This window comes from Poecilia latipinna, unplaced genomic scaffold (genome assembly GCF_001443285.1).
Source record: "Poecilia latipinna isolate Pla-1442-1.1 unplaced genomic scaffold, P_latipinna-1.0 Scaffold2324, whole genome shotgun sequence".
Lineage (NCBI taxonomy): Eukaryota > Metazoa > Chordata > Actinopteri > Cyprinodontiformes > Poeciliidae > Poecilia > Poecilia latipinna.
The window spans coordinates 56,549-62,625 of NW_015114940.1; the positions used below are offsets into that span (position 1 = coordinate 56,549).

Here is a 6,077-nt window from a genome sequence, read left to right on the forward strand (position 1 = left end):
CTAATATTAAAAAAACAAAACAAAAAAACTTTTGCATTTCTTGTGCCTTAGTTTGTGAAGACGTTGCAGATCATTCTGTTTTCTACAGATAGCTAGCTTTGCATAGCTAGCTATCTTTGTACCCTTTTTAGACATTTGCTCAACTTTGGCATCCATTCTTAAATTGCTTTTCTTGTTTTCCACTAAAGCAATGTGTGCGTAATCCACTTGGTTGACTAGACACCGAGTTTATTTTTGGTAATTCTTGTTGGAAAACGTCTGGAAATCGGGTCTTAAAATGGATTTGGGAAGATTTTTCACCTAAACTCTGGCTAACTCAGTCCAGTTGCTGAGTTTCAGCAGGTGGAAGTTCGTAGGCAGAAGTAGTTTTGGGCTCAGAATGTGCATCCGCTCACATCTGTGCACCTCGGGCTGTCTGCTCAAGAGGGAGATACTGGGGAAAGTCTGTCATACACTTGTAAGACCAGTTTTCATTCGGTTTCTGTAAAGGGGGGGTTATGGTTCCTAGAAACACCATTCTTTCCTGATGAGCTAGTTTCAAAATAAAAGGAGCTTTTCCATGTTCATGCTGTACCCTTTCTGTTCTGACTGTATGTGCTTCCTTGTTAAAGTTTAAAGTTTCACCCTGACTCTGTGATGTGGCCTCCGTGACTGGAAATTAAAGTTTGGCACAACTCTGCATCTGCCTTTTCAAAACTGCGTTTTTATTTTAGAAGTGTGTTTGTGCTCCTCTTCTGTGTTTGGTGAAACAAAAATAGGTTGAAGAGGCGTGGATTTCTCAGTGTCATGTTGTCTCTGACAGATTGGTAAATATTCCCTCTGTGGCCGAAGTGGAGTGACTGAGTAATGTATGGATTTCTTTTAATTTATGAAAGAGAAAACAAATGCTTGTGGAGGCTCCACCTTGAGTATGTGCGGTCAGATGGGAAAAAATGAAGAAGGCTCACTCCAACGCTTAATTTAAAACGAAATGGAGGCTTTCATAAAGAAACCTTCAGACTCCCACTTCTGTCCTGATGTTATTCTGTAGATGCATAATGTAATATATATGCTATGCTAACTACAGCTGCTGATGCATGTTATCTGACACAGACAAAATGTTTTGTCTTAAAAAAGACAAGGGTATAAAGATGTAAATTTTAATCCAAGTTCAAGGTCAAATTCAGTCCAGTAATTCATTTAAAATATAAGTTTTATTTTTTTCTTTTTAGCTCCCAAAAATTAAACATTTTCTATGAAAATGTAGAAATATTGAATGTATTTAATAAATACATTCAATTACATAATACATTCAATATTTCTACATTGGCATAGAAAAAGTACTAAAATAAGAATAAATACTATTATTTTTGCAATTTTATTTCACGCAATTTAAAAGTACAATTGAAATATGTGAAAATCTGAAATGGAACAGAATAGAAAACCAAATCTGTTAAAAATAAGTAGATTCTTTTTCATCGAACTGTCCTACTCACTTTTTATAACATTTCCCTTTCATTATCATTATTCTCTGTTTATAACGTTTCTATGTTTCAAATATCACTACGCCGCATCTGGCTGAAGGATTGTGATTTAACAACGGCAAATCATAGGCGGAGTGAATGTTTCTCCTAATACACGATCTCTGCTCCGGTGCTGACGTGCGTTGGTCCGTCACGTGACCTGTGGAATGTTAACAATGCAGCGAGTGTCCAACTTTGTGCTGCATTTCTGATCCTGCCTGGAGTCTAGGCAGAAAATGGAGGCTCATTTCATCATATTTACGCCGCTGCTCCGTCTTCTCCGACCTCCTCCACTCTGTGTCGGCGCTTAGCGGCCTTCAGAAGTCGACTTTTAACGGAATTTGCACCCCAGTCTTGACTTTTCCTTATTCCTTCTATCACATGGTAAGTTGAGAGTTACTTTTTCAGGGAAGGGGAGTGGTGGTGTGACATATTTCGCGACTCGTTGCTAAAGTAGTTCCTTCGCTGAGGATGTGGTACGGTTTAAGAATGTAAAACGTGTTTTCATTGAGTTTTAAGCCTGTTTGGGGGGCTACCAGAACAGCCTCCTCTTTTTTTTCCCAGCACTGGAATGTGTAGCTTCGCTCAGTCCCCTCTCTTCCCCCTCCAGCCCTGCCTGGGGTACAGTGGAGAAGGCCACGGGGCTTCCTAAAACCTCACTATTAACACCGTTTTGTAACTTTAAAAGAAAAAAAAAGTCTGGGAAACAAATGTAGAGATTACAGTAAAGTCTAAACAGTTTTTGTGAACAATTACTTCTTCAGTAACACTAAAGTGAATCGATAAGCAAAATGTTGAATCTTCCTTCAATCTCCGTTTAGCTTTAACTTAATGCTACCTTTAGAAGAACATGACGCCTCACTGGATTAAAATAACCTCACTTAATTGTAATTTATTTTCTTTTTTGAGCCAGTAGTTGCATTGTGTAGTCTTCTCCCACTCAGACATGGTGTATTTGTGTTTAATGGAGCTGGTTGGTGTCACATCTGTAGTTGTTGGAGCTGAGCAGCTGCTGCAACAGAGTGCCTCTGCAGCAGCTGCTGCAGCAGAGTGCCTCTGCAGCAGCTCCCTCTGAGGTTTAAAGGTAGCCTGTCAGGGAGCATCCACAGGAATCACTGAGCTCTTAAGTGTTTACATTTACAGAGGCTGCCTCTGCTCAGATGTCTGTTGTAAAACTGGGACTGAAACTGAAACAATCAATCAGTCCCTACTGGCTAACAGTTATCATTCTTGTAATAACTGCATCTTAAAGCAATAGTATTATAAGTCTGGACTTTGCCAGTTTGGTGCATCTTTTATCATAACAATTAGATTTTTCCTGGCATGTACTGATGTTTGGTTTGAGGTTCAACCTGCCAAATACTTTTTCTTTTCTCTGTGGATGTGATTTTTAATTTTTTTTTAACATTTATCTATTTTTTTAAGTCGGTTTCGATGGTTGTTGTGTTTATATTTTTAAAATGGCAGTTGTGTGTCAAACCCATTGGAGGGGAACGGTCCAATCCGTTCTCTTAACAGGCGGATTGATGCATCTCTTATTAAAACAGATTTTCTCACTGCATGATGGGTTGCAAGATGCAACCCATCATTTATTAAAGTTTAAAGTTTTAACGCAATTCCATGTGAGGAAATGTGGCCATTTTTTTTTTTTTTTTGCTGACCCCAACTTCAAAATCCATCATGGTTACCTTTTAAAATAGTTAATTTTTTAATACTCTATTATATTTGTCACCCAACAACACACATACAAACTGCACCAACCTCCTTTAGTGAGCATGTTGCATTCGCTATTAGCTTGAATTGCTAACTTCAGCTAGCTTTGCCCCTGAGCATATTTGTTAAAAAGTTCTAGGTGGATCTGGACCAGAGCGAATTGATTGCTAGATTTAAGTTCTGATGACGACCCATGTACCACCAGTGGCTCTTGCACCACAGCTTGAGAACCACAACAGTGGTTTAATTCTCAGTGTTTTTATTGTGACACGATGTGTCCACATCTGTCTGCTCTGGCTGGTTCTCTGGTTATTTCTGTCCTCTTCACATCCCACAATGCAACAGAAGCAGAGAGGCTGGAAATGATCTTGTTTTAATATTTTTGCAGGTTCTTAAATATTTGGACTGAGACGGCAGTTTTTGTCCTTTTTTTTGAGTGCGTCAATACATCAAAACTTAAGAAATGCTCTTCTTCTTTTAGCTTTGTGAGTTTTAACCATTTACAGCCAAAGCTCTTTGACTAACATTGACACCTAGTGGCAACTATGTAAACTGCAATAAACGTGGAGTCATGGGGAGTTTGTTTTGTGGGCTTGTTAAAAAAAACAAAAAGAGTTGTCACTATGTTACTGAAGTTATTTGAAAAAAGACTTGAGGTAAATGAAACACTTTGTATGATGATGAGCTTTGGGATGTTTGGATTAAATGTGAAAATATGCCTGCATGAAATGTTTTTTTGTTTTGTTCTCCTTTGCTTGTGGATACTTTTTGTTTCTCTTCTCACCTGCATCCAGGTTTAAGTCGTCCGTTCGTGTTTTTCGCTCTTTGCTCGGTTTGAGGGTCTGTATTTTGGTCAGCAGCACAGGACGTCCCATGATTGCGGCGTGGTATTTTACTTGTAGTTACTTGTGGAATGGAATGCTCATCGCTCGGACGCGGCGCTTAAAGCATCGCAGGAATGGAGACAAGAGATCCTGGAGATTGGGAGGGAGAGAGTGAGGGTTGGGGGGGCATTTATACCGCTTAGCCCCAGATTACTCCACCACCCGGCCATATCTGAGGCAGAGGCAGAAAAAACCCCAAAAACAAATAAAAGGAAAATGTTTTTTTTTTGTCTGTCCAGAGTTTATCTGTACAAACAGTGAAGGCTGTGTCCTTCTCAGAAACGGCCCAGAGGGATGGAGACTGCCAGGGAGGCGGAGGAGAAGGGGTGGGTGTATACTCTGGAGCTTTTTATGTTTGGCTACTACATCTGCTGGGGTTGTTGCTCCAGGCAGTGGCAGTATGGCTGATATATTTATAAAAAGGAATAATATTTTCCATGTGTCTGTGCACATTATGGCAGCGTGGAGTTTCTTTACGGTTTAGGACACTGCAGAAACCGTCCTCAGACTTCCTGTTTTAGATATCCTGATCTGATGTTACACTGAGGTAACGTTATTTGTTTATCTTTTCATCTGAATCAGGTGTGTTGAAGCAGGGAAACATCTAAAGCATGCAGGACGGAGTGCCTTAATGACACTGCTGTGTCATAAAAAAATTAATACGGGTAAAAGTAATAATAGAAATTAAACATGAGTTAAAATAATACCAGTATTTATTTAAAATAAACTCCTTTTCATCTGTTTTTGCTCAAGTCATTTCAGTAAGCTTGGAAGTCTCGCAATCTTATTTTTTTAAGTGCAAAAAAAAAAAAACCTTAAGATGGATTTGTCATTATTTCCACTTGTTAGTTTGATTAAAGTTTTTTTTTTCTCTTTGACTTTACCAGGAGTACCACGTGTTGTTGAGGGCGCTGGAAAGTTTTCTGTTGCACATCCCTGCGATTCTCTGTAGGATCAAACTAAGGAGAATATTTTTGCCAGTTTCTATACACGATGTGTCATTTACTATTTGAGTTAAATAGGAGTTATTTCTGTTGCTTAATGCAGATCAACAATTTCAATGCTTCCACAAATACATGATTGTCAAAAGTAGGTCAGCGTTTGCTCACTTAGCACCCAAACTCTCCACTGAATAATTAAGAATAACTAATTTTCACCTTTAACGCCTTTTTATTATTATTATTATTATTATTATTATTATTATTATTTTATTTAAATTTCAATCACCCTAAGTGCAGACATTTCTCAAAAGTAGAAACAAATTTTTAAAAAATGTCATGTAGTTTGGTAGTGATGTACTTTAATGAAGAATAAAAATGGCATTGTTTTATGATTAATAAAACATTTATTTATAGGGAGAAATCCTATAATGTTTTAAAAAGTCTAGAGAAGTACCAGTTGTGGATAAAATGGTAACACTTTATTTGAAGGGGGTTGAATAAGACTGTCATGACACTTTCATAAACATGACAAAACACATGTCATGAACATGAATAAGCCTTCATGAATATTTATGACTGTTGTTATAAAAAATCATTCGGTAAATTATGACACTTTTAATACAAAGTTGACATTATTCAAAATGTCTTTGTTATGACAACTTAACATCAACCAGGAAATCATTACTGTTTAAACTTTACCTTTAATAACATAAAGTTACCTAATTTTTAAAGTGCAATCAGTAATACTTTTATAACAAATTTATATCAGTAATGATTTCTTGGTTAATGTCAAGTTGTCATAACAAAGACATTTTGAATAATGTCAACTTTGTATTAAAAGTGTCATAATTTACCGAATGATGCTTTATGACAACAGTCACAAATATTTATGAAGGCTTATTGATGTTCATGACAGGTGTTATGTCAGTCTTATTCAACCCCCTTCAAATAAAGTGTTACCGATAAAATATATAAAGAAGAAATTAAATATAAGAAGTTTCCCACAAATGCATTTTATAGCTATAACATTACAATAA

At 37.1% G+C, this 6,077-nt stretch overlaps 1 protein-coding gene across 1 annotated transcript in view; it reads left to right on the top strand.

Annotated features, from left to right (window-relative positions):
- Nucleotides 1-1,651: 1,651 nt before the first annotated feature.
- The window catches only part of lats2 (large tumor suppressor kinase 2), a 32,448-nt gene continuing 28,022 nt past the window's right edge, over nt 1,652-6,077 (top strand). The window contains exon 1 of the mRNA XM_015018816.1: nt 1,652-1,886. The gene's annotated coding sequence lies outside the window, so the exon portion shown is untranslated. The remainder of the gene's footprint in view (nt 1,887-6,077) is intronic.